We start from the raw sequence: 16,718 nt of genomic DNA on the forward strand, positions 1-16,718 counted from the left end.
ATGTACAATTGTGATTTATATTGTGTGGTGATCATGCAGTTCAGCACTATGTGGTCACAATTGTCGTTTGTTGACACGGGCTCCTGTATATTTTATTCTAGCATTCAGTTGCTTATAATTTATATACGCTCATGCCTCCGGTATTTGTTACCGTTACTTCAATTTTGGACCACTCATAACATTTGCTGCTGAATTTGCTATGCCCTCATTGGTATGCACACCATTCAATATTTGTATTGCTTTAACCACTTGGTATTGTATGTTGACTTTTAGTCCTACACCCAGAAGTCACGATTCTCGTGATTGCTGTATATATCGTTCTAGTATGTAATAATTTTTGGTTTTACATATACGTATATTCCTTCGGTATTTATTACCTTAACTAAGGTTTTGAGCCACCTCGAGCACTTGCATTTAAATATACTATGCGCTCATTTGGTATGCGCACCATTCACTTGCTATATTATGATTATTATCGCTCTGGATCTGAGATATGTATAATTTTATAGGTGTGATTCTATCTCATTATTTGACAAATTTGTTAATTGGGTTAACTCTTAGTCAATTTAAAGTCAAAATTGTAAACTGTAAATGTAATTTGAACAGTATCAATAGCTGTCCTCATTATGTGCAAATTCTGTTATACAATATCATCAGTTCTCAACGATGATTTAGCAGGCAATAATATTGCTAAGTGATTTGTTCTAATATCCACAGATTAATGGATACTATTCTTACTTTTGTAGCCGTAAATCTTTACTTAGTTGAAACGTATCATGCACTCAATTCATACACACCTCATTCATTTTTCTTACATACTGAATTATAAAATATATATACAGCTATCTATATTTCAGTAAGCATATATATTTGAGTGTTTTAAACTCTTGTAATTCCACTGTTTGGCTTATGAGTACTAGTTTCGATCGAGTTTATCGCTCTTTATATACACAGTTTGTCAATCTCTATATTTGATTGGGGCTGCAAGATAAATGTTTGTACTTTTATTCTATAGTCAAATCTTTAGCTCGCCCCAATTGGTTATAGCAAACTGTGCTGTGCTTAGTCGCTATCGTCTGCGCGTTGGTTTGTCAGGCTGAGTATTTCTACCTAGCCCCTATATCCCCTCACAGCTCTCCACTATTTTCCGGCATAGCCGTCAACCATTAATTAGATACTGGTGTTTAGTACACTTTAGCTAGGTTAGAGTTTTTTTAAAAGAAATAACAATTGAGGGACCCCATTGTCCCACACAACCCCCCTGACGCGTTTCGCCTGTTTAGGCTTTATCAAAGGTGGCGGGCCGCTGTGGTTTAACCTATTTATACGCATATGAACCGGATATCCCGCCCCTACTACTTTCTGATTGGTTATGTTTGTCATGGTTACAGCCAATCGGGATCCGATTAGTTCCGTTGATACTATTGGGATTCTTAAGGAGGACTACATCATATCTCCTCCGTGGTGTTAAGGTGGATTATCATATCAAACTACCTGAAACTTAACTATATTACTGGTATGCTTTTATGATGTAAATGGTGATGTTAGGCTTGAGAGGAAAATGAGATACTCATACATATAGGGGGATTCAGGATTAAACTATAGGAATAAAATAGGAACAGAATACTCTTGCATAAGATTGATACGTTTTTATAGAGAATAATTTGTGATGTGCTTTTTGGTTAATATTACTTGGTCCCAAAACCATATGTTTAAGAAATGTACCATTATGTGCATATTCTTGTGATGTGATTGTGTATCAGTGTATGGTGTTTTATATAAAAAAAATGGGGATGTGTGCATTATCTTGTGGTGTTCTTTTGTGCTTCTACAAGGGATGTGATTTGGACTTGGGGTATGTGGAGGGGGGTTTTTGATAAAGGGAGGTGTTAGGTGATGAAAAAGAAAAACGTGAATTGAAGGCTCAATTGTGAATTAACGTATTACATATGAAAATAAATTATATACTGAATAGGGAAAATAAAACTAAATAAATTTGTGATAATTGTGAAAAAAGCGTTAGTAAGGTTTCATCATTTATTGTGAGGTTCTGATGGAGTATGAATTAATTCTCATTGTTTTATAATTCCTTGAGAAGATCTCTATTGCTAAATATTTACTTATAATGATCATTATTGCCATCACCATTCTGTGTATAGTTTTTCATATGTCATAATTTTTTATTTTTTATTTTTTATTTTTTTATTTTTAGTAAATTATAATTATTACAAGTTCATACTATTAGGGTTACTGATATCATATGTCTTACTTATTTCTTGTACATCTTGTACCTATTTGCATTATTCATTTATTTGTTTAATCAGATTAGCAATTTCTTGGACCCTCTGTTCTTTTTCTAGATCTTCATTGGGGTCATTACTTAAACTAACCCCCATTCTTTAATCCTGACTCCAGAACTTTTATATATCAATATACATTAGTAATAGTGATTTTCACAATTTGTATCTGGATTCCTAATATCTTATTTATAACAATATATCCACTCAGCAACATTGGTGCCCTAGAGGCCAAGCAATATATTAATTCACTCTCTAGGTAAGGTGTGAATAATGTAACAACAGAATCACACTTACCAAGGTATAGAACAACCCAGATCAATAGTAACAGTTATACAGTGAGACTAGATAACAATAATGGTTACAAGGCCATACTGATTAATAATAGTTCTCACAAGATATAGCGACTAAGGTTAGACTACAAATTTTAAATGTGTGTGTTCACCCATGTTTTAAATAAACAATAAAAGTTAAATTTTAATTTCTTTTTTGCCTCTACTAAATAAGTCTGGGCATAGAGTGCTATTAGAGAATTATTCTTTCAGGGATCTTCAATCCCAATTGTTTGCCAAACCTTTAGCTATATATCTAGGCCGTTTTGTTTTTAACCAATCAGGAAGTTCTTCAGTGTTAAAATTACAGCTACAGATGTTGATGATTATGTCTATGATTACGATCTCTGTGACCGAAACTGGTTAGACATTTTTCTGTGTGGCCCAGGATTTTTTTATCAGTTTGCTGTTACTTTTAATGAATTTCTAAATAAAGTGTGATTTTTATTTTTTCTACGATGGAGACTTTTTGGACTCTTTTTTTGTATAGTGGAATTGTGTCTTATTACTCTGAGACCTTTTTTAAAGATACAAGGTGAATTAGAATATGGAAGACACAGTTGATTATTAAAGTAGATGGACAAATAACCCTGATTCTGGACCTGTATAAAGATATAAAACAGGGGATTAGGTCAGGCATAGTTCTAGAATGTAACAAAGATAAATATCAAATTGTGCACTGATTGGTAAACATTATCAGTTATATTTATTTATATCCCCTATCTCCCTCTGGAGAGCACATGATATTAGAGTTTAGGGCAACTGGCACCTTTGAGTTTTATCAGGGCTACAGTACTAAACAGTCCCCTAAAACCACCATTGTATGAATAGGGAAAGTCAGGAAATTGGCCAAAGTTAAATCAAGGTTATGTTTAAGAAAAAATAGGTTTCATGATTCAGATAGAATATGTAACTTAAAAAAATAATGTTTTTCTTTTTTTCTAACAGTGCTAAGAATTCCCAATAGTTCTCAATAATTTGTACACATATTCCTGCTGTATCTCATATCAGCAGGCTGTCCTGAAGCATATTCTGCAGCACTTCTGTAGATCCACTGTTCACCAAGTAATTTCCTTAAAGGGTTCCAAACTTTTACACTATAAACGGGTACCAATAGGCCAATGATGTAGCCTACTATGCAAAAAAACACATATTTTTCATATCTAAAACACAATGGTTTCAATGTTTTTTGTCTTTTTAACTGGGAACAGTGTAAAATAAATATTTGCAAGGGTAACCTCTAATACAGGAACTAATTTGCTTGAACTCTAAGATGTAGATAGTAATAAAAAAAACAATAATTATAAAAGAAACCAATATGATCCAGAACCTTCTGAATGGGATCAAATGCAAACAAGTTAGTGATATGTTTAATTTCTTTAATTGTTCCTGAATTATGGGAGTGTCTGCAAGAAATGGTCCTGTTAAGCAGGAATGCAATCTCTTGCTCCATCCAATTTTACATAGAATCTGTTGTTTTACCTTTTAAATCCTTTGGCTTTCATATTTTCATAATGTCTCCTCAATTGTTTGTTATTCATTAGGGCTGCGGATGTGCATAGTGAGCATTCCATGGATAAAAGGACCACAAGTACAGTAAAACTGAATAACTGACAAATATACGCAATAAAAAGACAAGGTAATATCACTTACCTTGAATTTGAAAGGAGTAGTAGAATATTTTCTGACAAATTTCAAAGTTAATCCAATTTTCCCTCTCCCTGTACCATGTGACAACCAGCAGCCAATCACAAAAATGCATATACGTATATACTATGCAACTTTGCACATGCTCAGTAGGAGCTGTAGCCTCAGAAAGGGTCATATTAAAAGAATATGCATGTTTTGATAATGGAATTATAGTAGAAAGTGTTTTTTTTAAATTGAATGGTTTATCTGAATCTTGAAGCTTTTATTTTGACTTTAGTACCTCTTTAGATGAGATACTGCTCTTCAGGAACTGGCTTAAAACTATTATTTCGCTTTGTTTCCTTACTATCTAAAATTATTCTTCTTGTATTTTCATATGGAGAGCTCAACCTTGGTAGTGGTAAATGAAAATAGCTTTTCAAATTGTGATCTTGTTAGTGCACCGACCAAAAACTGCTTGATATAAAACAAACCTTGTATAAATGAGAAAGATTGTGTCAACTAAAGTCACTACTAATCTTGTAATTTTTTTTTTATTTTATGGGAATTAAATCAATGACAAACCAAATGCTCTATTTCTGTTTGGATACATTTGGGACAATGCATTTCCTTGTTGGTGAGGCATTATGCAAAGTGTCACCATATTAAAGGGACATTGTACACTAGATTTTTCTTTGCATAAATGTTTTGTAGATAATCCAATTTTTTATAAACAAGTATAGTTTTGCTCTTTTTTTCCTGATTTTCAGACTCCTAACCAAGCCCCAAAGTTTTACTGATGTCTACAGATTTCTGCCGCTCCTGTTTGTATAATCTGTCTTTTCATATGCAGGGAAGGAGGTGGGGTGAGTGTCTGATTTCCCTGCTTTCTCGGCTCTATTCAGTAGGTGTCCCAGCCTAACATCATCAACAGTGCTAAACGGGAGCTTCTAAGTAAGTTTTTAAAAGATTTTATACTGGATTTTTAGATCAGTATCTGTGCATATTCTTCTTTATAGTAGTGTCTATTAAATGTAGTTATATGAAAATTGATGTATACTGTCCCTTTAAGTGCCACTAAATTCTGTAGTTCTGGAATCCATTGTGATCAAAATATATCAATATCAATATCAAAATCTTAAAATTAGGATACAAGCCTTAGAATGAATGTAATGTAGTAGAAAGATAATAATCACACAAAAAAGTAGTTTGATAAAATGTACCATATAAATCCCATCTAAATGCTATTGTTCATCTGTTTATTTGCTGAACTGAAACTTCTACCAAATGTTAAAGATTACTACTTTTGTTTAAAAAGGTAGATAATCCATTTATGACCAATTTCACAGTTTTGCATAACCAACACTGTTATATTAATACACTTTTTATCTCTGTGATTACCTTGTATCTAATCCTCTGTAGACAGCCCCCTTGTCTCAGGGCTATTTATTTATTATCTATTGACTTGTATTTTAGCCAATTAGTGCAGTGTCCTGCACAACTCCACAGGAGTGAACACAATGTCATCTATATGGCATACATTAACCCCTTAAGGACCACAGCACTTTTACATTTTCTGACCGTTTGGGACCAGGGCTATTTTTACATTTCTGGGGCGTTTGTAATTTTCCTCTTACTCATTTACTGTACCCACACATATTATATACCGTTTTTCTTGCCATTAAATGGACTTTAGAAAAATACCATTATTTTCATCATATCATATAATATACTATATATTTTTTTATAAAATATGATGAAAAAATAAAAAACACACTTTTTCTAACTGACCCCCAAAATCTGTTACACATCTACAACCACCAAAAAACAACCATACTAAATAGTTTCTAAATTTTGTCCTGAGTTTAGAAATACCCAATGTTTACATGTTCTTTGTTTTTTTTGCAAGTTATTGGGCAATAAATACAAGTAGCACTTTGCTTTTTCAAACCATTTGTTTTTCAAAATTAGCAATAGTTACATTGGAACACTGATATCTGTCAGGAATCCCTGAATATCCCTTGACATGAATATATATATTTTTTAGAGGAATGGACAAGAAAAAGTTGACAGTACCTCAGCACTCAAAGGGTTATTACTATAAGGGAAGTAATAGTGTCAAGGAAGGGGTAGATGCCAGACAGTGGACATATAATAAAACATATCTTTTACTAGTATATTGGTAAAAAATGGAAGTGTAACACATAGAGTATGTGTAATGACAAAGACATTTAAAACTTAGGTTAAAAAAGTATATACAATGTGTGTGTGTGTGACCCCAAGGAGTCAAATATGGTCCAGGGATAAGTAGATTACCACAAGGCCCAGCTCTAGGCTCACAAGGTTCGGGGATTGCAACAAAACTATCTGAAAAAGGGGATTGACCCCTACACCAATATATCTAAGCTATGCAATACTGTAACCGGAGGTCTGAGCTGAGCTGCGTGGTATAATAAGTTCATCAAGGTGAGGGCAAAAGCTCATTAGTTATGGACAATTAAGTGTCTCAAAATTATTACATTGGAGGTCTCACACACAGAAAATACGTCTGATGCGCATTTCGCCGCTAGCACGGCTTTCTCAGAGGCCTTCCATTTTTTACCAATATACTAGTAAAAGTTACGTTTTATTATATGTCCACTGTCTGGCATCTACCCCTTCCTTCACACTATTAAATCCCTTATAGTAATAACCCTTTGAGTGCTGAGGTACTGTCAACTTTTTCTTGTCCATTCCTCTATATACTCGACAGTCAGCACCCCCCTATAAACTAATAGTTATTTAGCCTTGCATACACAGTGCATTGGCACTGTTGGTTATAATTATAATTGGATACTTTATTGTAAGGGGCCTCTATTTGTTTGATTACACTATTCACCATTATTACATATATATTTTTTTAGAAGACAACCAAAAGTATTGATCTAGGCCCATTTTGGTATATTTTATGCCACCATTTCACAGCCAAATGCGATCAAATAAAAAAAATCTTTTACTTTTTCACAAACTTTTTCACAAACTTTAGGTTTCTCACTGAAATTATTTACAAACAGCTTGTGCAATTATGGCACAAGTGGTTGTAAATGATTCTCTGGGATCCCCTTTGTTCAGAAATAGCAGACTTATATAGCTTTGGCGTTTCTTTTTGGTAATTAGAAGGCCGCTAAATGCCGCTGCGCACCACACTTGTATTATGCCCAACAGTGAAGGGGTTAATTAGGGAGCTTGTAGGGTTAATTTTAGCTTTAGTGTAGTGTAGTAAACAACAAAAGTATTGATCTAGGCCCATTTTGGTATATTTCATGCCACCATTTCCCCGCCAAATGCGATCAAATAAAAACAAACGTAAAATGTTTCACAATTTTAGGTTTCTCACTGAAATTATTTACAAACAGCTTGTGCACTTATGGCACAAATGGTTGTAATAGCTTCTCTGGGATCCCCTTTGTTCAGAAATAGCAGACATATATGGCTTTGGCGTTGCTTTTTGGTAATTAGAAGGCCGCTAAATGACGCTACGTACCACACGTGTATTATGCCCAGGAGTGAAGGGGTTAATTAGGGAGTTTGTAGGGAGCTTGTAGGGTTAATTTTAGCTTTAGTGTACTGTAGTAGACAACCAAAAGTATAGATCTAGGCCCATTTTGGTATATTTCATGCCACCATTTCACCACCAAATGCGATTAATTAAAAAAAAAGTTAAATTTTTCACAATTTTAGGTTTCTCACTGAAATTATTTACAAACAGCTTGTGCAAATATGGCACAAATGGTTGTAAAAGCTTCTCTGCGATCCCCTTTGTTCAGAAATAGCAGACATATATGGCTTTGGTTTTTGGTAATTAGAAGGCCGCTAAATGCCACTGCGCACCACACTTGTATTGTGCCCAGCAGTGAAGGGGTTAATTAGGTAACTTGTAGGGAGCGTGTAGGGTTAATTTTAGCTTTAGTTTAGAGATCAGCCTTCCACCTGACATATCCCACCCCCTGATCCCTCCAAAACAGCTCTCTTCCCTCCCCCACCCCACAATTGTCCCTGCCATCTTAAGTACTGGCAGAAAGTCTGACAGTACTAAAATAAAAAAAACAAAATTTTGTTTTGTTTTTTAAATACATATTCTGCTGTGTAGGATCCCTCCTTAGCCACCAACTTCCATGATCTCCCCCCCCCCCCCAAACAGCTCTCTAACCCTCCGCCTCTACCTTATTGTCCGCCATCTTGGGTACTGTCTGCCAGTACCCAGTTTGCCATAAAATTTGGTATTTTAAAAAATATATATATATATAAACACTATTTTTCTGTAGTGTAGCTGCCCCCCTCAATGACCTACCCCCCACCCCTCCCAGATCCCTTAGATAAAAATTCCCCCCTCCTCTCTCCCACCTTATCCTAAACAAATTGTGCCATAGTGTAGCGTTCCCACTCGCTCCTGCCCAGTGCACGTGCGCGCTCCCGGCGCCCCTACACGTGATCCCGCCCCCCTCTGATGGACATCCCCCATTGATAACAGCCCACCCGCCTCCCTGCAACGGCTCCCACCCACCAACGATCGTGACCATTGATGGCCAATGCAGAGAGATGGCTACAGAGTAGCTCTCTCTGCATTGGATGGCTACATTTTTTATTGCAGGATGCCTCAATATCAAGGCATCACTGCAATAACATGAAAGCAGCTGGAAGCGATCAGGATCACTTCCACCGCTTGAAAACACTAACGACGTACAGTGTACGTCCTTGGTTGTTAACAACCGTTTTTTGTAGGATATACCCTGTACGTCGTTGGTCGTTAAGGGGTTAAAGGAATAGTCTAGTCAAAATTAAACTTTCATGATTCAGATAGAGCATGCAATTCTAAGCAACTTTCTAATTTACTCCTATTATCAATTTTTCTTCGTTCTCTTGGTATCTTTATTTGAAAAGGCAAGAATGTAAGCATAGGTGGCAGCCTATTTTTGGTTCAGAACCTGGGTAGCACTTTTTGATTGGTGTCTAAATGTAGCCACCAATCAGAAAGCACTACCCAGGTGCTGAACCAAAAATGGTCCGGCTCGTAAGCTTACATTCAAATAAAAATACCAAGAGGACGAAGAAAAATTGATAATAGGAGTAAATTAGAAAATTGCCTGCTCTATCTGACTCATGAAAATTTTAATTTTGACTAGACTATTCCTTTAATGAGCAGTTTCTTGTTGTGAAAAGCTCATAAAAATGCATGTGCTAGAAGGCTGTCTGTAGTGACTTAGAAACCGGCAGAAATTTAGAGGTTTAACTGTTATAAAGTTCTATAAAGTTCTGGGTACAGAAAAAGGGGTATAGAATGACAAGGATTTGTAACATCACAGACTAAACAAATATAGTACAAGGAGAAGAGGACCCTGCTCCAGAGAGCTTACAGTCTACAGGTGGAGGGTGCAGAGACATAAGGTTTGGGGTAATTTGTCACATGAATTGTAGTTGCAGCAGTGAGTCAGCCAGTTCAATAATTATTTTGTTTATGATGAAAAACAGAGGAGAGATGGTAAGTCTCAGAATAGGTTGTTTCCAAGGAGCATCTGAAGCTAAACAAAGTTGGAGACAGTCTTATTGAGTGGGGTCAGGGGCGGAACTACCGGTGATGCAACGATCGCGACCGCGACCAGGCACAGGTGGTCCCTCTCACAGGGGGACCCAAGTTAGTACAGACAGTTTTTTGTTGTTTTTTATTTTATTTTTATTTTTTTTTGGCACTTGGCAATACAACTTTGAACTTCGACTTCCCATTTTGGTGCATCGCGCTCTACCGCACAGATAGGCTAGAGACAGCCTAGAGCAGCCCTGGGTGGAAGTAGAGTCTAGAGTTGACTTTTCATAATATTATTTTGATTTCACAGACAGTCCTTATTATGGGCTAAGGGGTATATTTATCAATGTGCGAGCGGACATGATAAGACGTAGAGTATCATGTCCGCTGCACATCGCTAAATGCCGACAGCATACGCTGTTGGCATTTATCATTGCACCAGCAACCGCTAGCAGGGGGTGTCAATCAACTTGATCGTATTCGATCGGGTTGATTTATTTCCGCTGCCTCAGAGCAGGCGGACAGGTTATAGAGCAGTGGTCTACATACGGAGCTTGATAAATATGCCCCTAGATCTCCATTCTGTTAAAAAAATAGAGACCTATTCACGGCTAATTATAGAGACATTCACATGAAACATATTCACTGCTTATCAGAGAGACTGCACTCATATGATGAGACATATTCCTATAACAAGTAAATAAACAATGATGCTGACAGGTTGCTTTTACAGTTTTAAGCAGTTTAAGTGCCGTTTTTGCCTGTGATATGTATTGTACATACACAAGCTTTGTATGTGTGGGTGCTGTTTGTGCCTTGGGCATTTTAAAAGTGGTTTAATGGATAAGGTGTTTGTCTTCTTTCCTTCACTTGATAGTTGTTGGTGCAGTCTTTACCTTGGGGGTTTTATGCTTGGCAAAATTGTTTTATTGTAGTGCTTCTTAACAGGCTGTGATTTTCTGATTTTGATTGCATCTTGAATCATTATATATATATATATATATATATATATATATATATATATATATATATATATATATGTATACAGTATATATGTGTGTATACAGCACAGTCAGATAGATAGACATATACTGTGTATGTGTGAGTGTGTATACAGCACACACAAAAATGTATTTTTTTTTCTGTGTTAAATGTTGAAAAAAAAAGTATTAAATTCACTTTTTTTGGGGGGTAGGGGCATTGGGCCCTGCTTGAATTCTTGCACCTGGGCCCTGTGGTTTCTAGTTACGCCTCTGAGTGGGGTAGAGGGGAATGGGTAGTAAAGGCGTAATCTATCTTTTTAAACAATAACAATTTTGGTGTAGACTATGAGGGATATTTATCAAGCCGTCTACTGCAAATACGCTGGAATTCCGCAGCTTAATTGTGGCAAGCCTGATTCGACCCATTTATCAAAGCCTACAGACCGGCAAAAGTTTAAATTTGTGACGTAACATACGACCCGCCGGTCTCAATCCGACGCAGATCGATGCTTACGTCATTACAGATGTTCCGAATACAAATTCGGCACTATCTGACAACTTTTGCCATTTATCAAATTTCTAACAGGTACGCTTGCAGTTATTCCGGCCCAGCATACCTGGTTTTCAATCCGCTACCATGGAGGCCGTGGATGCCTTAGGAATCGATGGGAGTCTGAAAGCAGCAAAAGCTTATGTTCGATGCTGCCAGATATCCCATTGATTTCTATGCTAGAATAAAAGTTACATTTACACCTAACACCCTAACATGTACCCCAAGTCTAAACACCCCCAATCTGCCGCCCCCAACATCGCGGCACCCCTTTCCCGCCGCTCCTGGACCCCGCCGCCATCTACATAATGTTATTAACCCCTATCCCGCCCGCTCCCGGACCCCGCCGCCACCTACATAATGTTATTAACCCCTATCCCACCGCTCCCGACACCGCCGCAACTAAATAAATATATTAACCCCTATCCCGCCGCTCCCCGAGCCCACCGCAACTAAATAAAGTTATTAACCCCTATACCGCCTTTTACCGAACCCACCACAACTAAATATACTTATTAACCCCTATGCCTCTGCTCCCGGACCACGCCGCAACTAAATAAATGTATCAACCCCTAAACCTCTGGCCTCCCACATCACTATCACTTACTAAACCTATTAACCCCTAAACCGCCAGCCCCCCACATCGCCATAAACTAAATTAAGCTATTTACCCCTTAACCTAACAACCCGCTAACTTTATATTAAATATTAACTCATCCCTATCTTATAATAAATTTAAACTTACCTGTAGAATTAAATTAAACTATATTAAACTATTAATGAACCTACCCTATTATACTAAAATTACATTAAACTATATTAAACTATTAATTAATCTACCCTATTATACTAAAAGTACATTAAATTACATTAAACTATATTAAACTATTCAATAACCTACCCTATTATACTAAAATTACAATTAAACTAACAATTAAATTAACTATATTACATATTTAAACACCTAACCCTACTCAAATTATTTAAATCTACTATTAAAAATTACTAAGTTACAAAAAAATTACACAAAATAAAAAACACTAAGTTACACAAAATAAAAAATAAATGATCAAATATTTAAACTAATTACACCTAATCTAATAGCCCTATGAAAATAAAAAAGCCCCCCCAAAATAAAAAAAAACCTAGCCTACAATAAACTACCAATGGTCCTTGAAAGGGCCTTTTGCGGGGCATTGCCCCAAAGAAATCAGCTCTTTTACCTGTAAATAAAAATACAAATACCTCCCCAACAGTAAAACCCACCACCCACACAACCAACCCCCCAGATAAAAACCTATCTAAAAAACCTAAGCTCCCCATTGCCCTGAAAAGGGCATTTGTATGGGCATTGCCCTTAAAAGGGCATTTAGCTCTTTTTCAGCCCTGTAGAAGTCTTCATCCAGACGGCATCTTCTATCTTCATCCATCCGGCGTGGAGTGGCTCCATCTTCAAGACATCCGGCGTGGAGCATCCTCTTCTTACGACGTCTTCTGAAGAATGAAGTTTCCCTTTAAATGACGTAATCCAAGATGACGTCCCTTACATTCCGATTAGCTGATAGAATTCTATCAGCCAATAGGAATTAAGGTTGAAAAAAATCCTATTGGCTGATCCAATCAGTCAATAGGATTGAGCTCGCATTCTATTGGCTATTCCAATCAGCCAATAGAATGCAAGCTCAATCCTATTGGCTGATTGGATCAGCCAATAGAATGAAAGCTCAATCCTATTGGCTGATTGCAACAGCCAATAGGATTTTTTCAACCTTAATTCCTGTTGGCTGATAGAATTCTATCAGTCAATCGGAATGTAAGGGACTCCATCTTGGATGACATCATTTAAAAGGAAACTTCATTCTTCAGAAAACGTCGGAAGAAGAGGATGCTCTGCTCCGGATGTCTTGAAGATGGAGCCGCTCCACACCGGATGGATGAAGATAGAAGATGCCGTCTGGATGAAGACTTCTGCCGGCTTGGATTAAGACTTCGGCGCGCTTAGATGAAGACTTCTGCCGGCTTCGCTGAGGACTTCTGCCGCTTCGTTGAGGATGGATGTCCGGTCTTCAAAAACTGTAAGTGGATCTTCGGTGTTAGTGTTAGGTTTTTAAGGGTTTATTGGGTGGGTTTTAATTTTAGATTAGGGGTTTGGGCTGAAAAAGAGCTAAATGCCCTTTTAAAGGCAATCCCCATCCAAATGCCCTTTTCAGGGCAATGGAGAGCTTAGGTTTTTTAAATAGGTTTTTATTTGTGGGATTGGTTGTGTGGGTGGTGGGTTTTACTGTTGGGGAGTATTTGTATTTTTATTTACAGGTAAAATAGCTGATTTATTTGGGGAAATTCCCAGCAAAAGGCCCTTTTAAGGGCCATTGGTAGTTTACTGTAGGCTAGGGTTTTTTATTTTGGGGGTCTTTTTTATTTTCATATGGCTATTAGATTAGGTGTAATTAGTATAAATATTTGATAATTTATTTTTTATTTTGTGCAACTTAGTGTTTTTTATGTTGTGTAACTTAGTGTTTTTTATTTTGTGTAATTTTTTTTGTAATTTAGTAATTTTTAATAATAGATTTAAATAATTTGAGTACGGTTAGGTGTTTAAATATGTAATATAGTTAATTTAATTATTAGTTTAATGTAATTTTAGTATAATAGGGTAGGTTAATGAATAGTTTAATATAGTTTAATGTAATTTAATGTAATTTCAGTATAATAGTTAGGGTAGATTAATTAATAGTTTAATATAGTTTAATGTAATTTTAGTATAATAGTTAGGGTAGGTTCATTAATAGTTAAATATAGTTTAATTTAATTTAATTCTACAGGTAAGTTTAAATTTATTATAAGATAGGGATGAGTTAATATTTAATGTAAAGTTAGCGGGTTGTTAGGTTAAGGGGTTAATAGCTTAATTTAGTTTATGGCGATGTGGGGGGCTGGCGGTTTAGGGGTTAATAGGTTTAGTAAGTGGTAGTGATGTGGGAGGCCAGGGGTTTAGGGGATAATACATTTATTTAGTTGCAGTGGGCTCCAGTAGCGGCGGGATAGGGGTTAATACCTTTATTTAAGTTGCGGTGGCCTCCGGGAGTGGAGGAATAGGGGTTAATAACTTTATTAGAGTTGCGGTGGACTCCGGGAGCAGCGGGATAGGGGTTAATAGCTTTAATAAAGTTGTGGTGGGCTCTGGGAGTGGTAGGATAGGGGTTAATAACTTTATTTAGTTGCTGAGGGATTAGGGAGCAGCGGGATAGGGGTTAAACATTTTAGTATAGTGGTGGTGTTAAGTGACAGGGTATAAATAAAGTTGGGAAAAAGCCGAATAGCAGCAAGATCGATAACTGTTAGTTAACAACAGTCCGCTGCTCATCGCCCCGTACTTGGTGTGCGGCTTTTTGACAGCTTTTTTTATAAATAAGCAGAGCGTATTCAGGTCCGCGGCCGTGATGTTAGGCGAGCGTATTGGTCCTGGCGAATGCAGCACAGCTGACGGCTTGATAATGCGGCCTCTGTACCTTTAATGAAGCAAAGCAATGTCATTCAAGCTAATTTAATTTTCTGATGGGTTTGTATGTTATAAATACCATTTGATCTATAACAATACATTTTGCTAATTTCAGTCTTCAAAGTTTATTTAAAGTGAAGGTCAATTTAGATGAATCGGTGCCCAGTTTTTAATAATCCTATTAGAAACAAGGGCCCTTTAATTCATCAAAATTGACATTTCACTTGTTTTTTTCAAATACTTACCTTTTAATCTTTACAGCTGCTGCAGTGATTCCCCCGGTCGTCGGAAGCCTCTTCATACGTCAGAAATGACAAATCCGGCTTCCTCCAATCACAACTTCCCGCCCGGGGGAATCATGGCCTGAGGCAACGTGGTGATTGGAGGAACCCGGATTCGTCATTTTGGACCCGCGAAGAGGGCTTGCGACGGGCGGAGGAAGCGCTGCAGCGGCTGTCAGGATTAAAAGGTAAGTATTTTGAAGAAAATGAGTGAAATGTCAATTTTGATGAATTAAAGTGCCCTTATTTTTAATAGGTTTATTAAAAACCGGGCACCAATTAATCGAAATTGAACTTCACTTTAACCTCTATTGCATTTTATTTTGTATTTACAATATGATGCAACCAATTCTTTGCTCTTGGCTATATTTATAATCAGTGGTGCCCACGCAATTCCAGGAATTATGAATCCACTTTTCTGTAAGACACACACCTCTGAGAAGTGATTTAAATCCAGTTGCAGGATATTTGTTTTCATACAAATGATGAAAACGAACTGTTTGCCTTTTGCATAGAACCAGTACAAACCTGTAGACTGAGTAAGTCACAATGGGAATGTGGCTAGAGATTTCAAATGTACAAATTCTCAACTGTTTAATGAAAAGCAAATGCACAGTTTATGCTATTGCAGCTGATTAAGATTAAGTAGCATTGCTTTCCTAACTCAGTGATTGCTGTACATGTTCATGCTGTCAGAACAATGGGTGATGGGTCTATTTGACCTCGGTCAACTAGACTTGTGCCTAGGGCAGCACAATTTAGTGAAAGAATCAAGGTTTGAGGCATAAGTCAATGTCATGATGTGCTCCAACTCCAATGATTTATTTTTATTGTAAATCAGTAACTCTGGTTGGCTAGTGGGGGTACATGAGACCTAGATAGTCTTAGGAGCATGCAAATGTCTTGAGCACTCTATGAAATCAGTGTTTTTATCAATGTTATACATTGTTGCAAATACTGCTCCCATAGAGTGCTAAAGACATGCACATTTTTGAGCACCTATAAAACTACATAGGTTCACTTTCTAGCAAAGGATGCAAAGCAAATTAGAAAATAGATTTAATTTTAAAGTGTTTTATTTTATTTTTTAATTGCACATTCTCTCTGGTTTATGAAAGTTAGATTTTGTCTTTTTTCCAATGAAATTATTGTTAATTATATGTTACTAGTAAAATCCATTTTCAATAAGCCCATGCAGTAAAATATTAAGGTTAAGGGCCAGATTACAAGTGGGGCGCTAATTTTTTTTCATTTGCGCGCTAACTGAGCTTGGAGTAAAAATGTAGCGCGGCCGCATTAGCACACATATTACAAGTTAGCTTGCAAACGAAAGAACAACTCACACTAACTTCGGGACTTTGAATATTGCGACCACGCTAACCTCTTCTACCCATAGAATTCTATGTTTGTGCGCTAAACCAACACTGTACTATATCAACTGTTCTAAACTCGAAGCAGGTGTTAGAAATACGTAACATTCCTAAAAGTGTATACATAAGTGTAATATTTTATTTGAATGTGTTTTGTGAAAAAAAATTTAATCCTCACAGTTTACTTAAGGTCTCAACTAAATATTCTAGTGCA

Source organism: Bombina bombina, chromosome 3 (genome assembly GCF_027579735.1).
Source record: "Bombina bombina isolate aBomBom1 chromosome 3, aBomBom1.pri, whole genome shotgun sequence".
Taxonomy (NCBI): domain Eukaryota; kingdom Metazoa; phylum Chordata; class Amphibia; order Anura; family Bombinatoridae; genus Bombina; species Bombina bombina.